Raw genomic sequence first — 1,342 nt, 5'->3', positions numbered from 1 at the left:
GCAGAGGGGCAGGTCTTGCAGGGGCTCATCTGCCAGTGGGTCCCGAGGTTTCCTTCCCAGAGTGTGGGGGCAGGGTGGGGTGGGGGGGGCCGACGCGATGTAGGGTTTTCATTTCTTAATTTCTTTGGTGGTAAAATACACATGCCTTGAAAATCACCGTTTTCACCATTTTTAGGCGTGCGGCTCCACGGCGTGAAGCCCATTCCCATTGCCCTGCGACCGTCCCCACCACCGGCTAACCTCCCCCTCCCCCAGCCCCTGGCGCCACATCCTGCGCTCTGCTCCTATGAATTTGACTCCCCTGGGGACTTCGTATCAGTGGGTTCATATTTGTCCTTTTGCGTCTGGCTGATTTCCCGTAGCGTGATGTCCTCAGGGCCCACCCACGTCATAGCTGGGGGTCGAGATTCCCTCCTTTTCAAGGCCGAATGATATTCCCTCCTCTGGATGGACCACAGCGTGTTTATCCGTTCGTACGTGGATAGACGTTTGGGTGGCATCGTGAATAATGCTGGGATGAACACGGGCGGCGACACGGCCGTGTGTGTGTTTATTTTATTTTATTTTATTTTTTTTACGCCTACAGCACCTGGTCTTCCTAGATGGTCTCCCATCCAAGCACTAACCAGGCCCGACCCTGCTTAGCTTCCGCGATCAGACGGGATCGGGCTTGTTCAGGGTGGCGTGGCCGTAGACTCGTGTGTGCGTTTAGACAGAGCTCTCTGGGGAAGGTGCGTCGGAGGTAGAATAATTGATCGGGAGGCCAGTGAGCAGCAGAGGGAGCGGGTGTGGAGGGGTCATTTTCTGCTTCCCCTGGGGCTGGAACCATCAGGCTGTACCCCGGGTCCAGTGGCACTAAACACCATGCAGGCTGGATTCTTGTATATTTTGTTCACTGAGTGCCTTCAGCCTATAGAACAGCACGTGGCACATAGTAGGCCCTCAGTAAACCAACAGGGCACTGACGGGGACAAGAAAATGTTCAAGTAGACATCTTCTCCCTCTCTCCCTCTCCCTCTCCTCTCTCCTCTCTCTCTCTCCCTGTCCTCTCTCCTCTCTCTCCTCTCTCTCTCTCTCTCTCTGTCTCTCTCTGTCTCTCTCTCCCCCGCCCCCTCTCCCTCCCTCCCCTCCCCCACCCATTCTGTACTTGCTCATCTCTCAACTCCACTAAAACAGTCTGTATCAACTTGGAAACCAGAGTGAACTTGGGTGGGGAGGATCGTGTCTCCAGACCTCCATTCGCAGAAGGCGGGGTTGCTCCTGGACCACCGGCTCAAGCGTCAGTGCCTGGACCAGCCCTGCGTGAGCCCCATCCTTGGGTTTCGGGAGCGTGCGTGGGTGC

The 1,342-nt window shown here is 56.2% G+C and overlaps 1 pseudogene; it reads right to left on the bottom strand.

Moving 5' to 3' along the window:
- Nucleotides 1-577: 577 nt before the first annotated feature.
- LOC120600517 (uncharacterized) lies at nt 578-696 on the bottom strand (annotated as a pseudogene).
- Nucleotides 697-1,342: the final 646 nt, after the last annotated feature.

The sequence above is a fragment of the Pteropus medius genome, unplaced genomic scaffold (genome assembly GCF_902729225.1).
Source record: "Pteropus medius unplaced genomic scaffold, Ma_sr-lr_union100, whole genome shotgun sequence".
Taxonomy (NCBI): domain Eukaryota; kingdom Metazoa; phylum Chordata; class Mammalia; order Chiroptera; family Pteropodidae; genus Pteropus; species Pteropus medius.
Note: the sequence above shows the minus strand (reverse complement) of the source record. Positions and strands in the feature narration are given on the sequence as shown.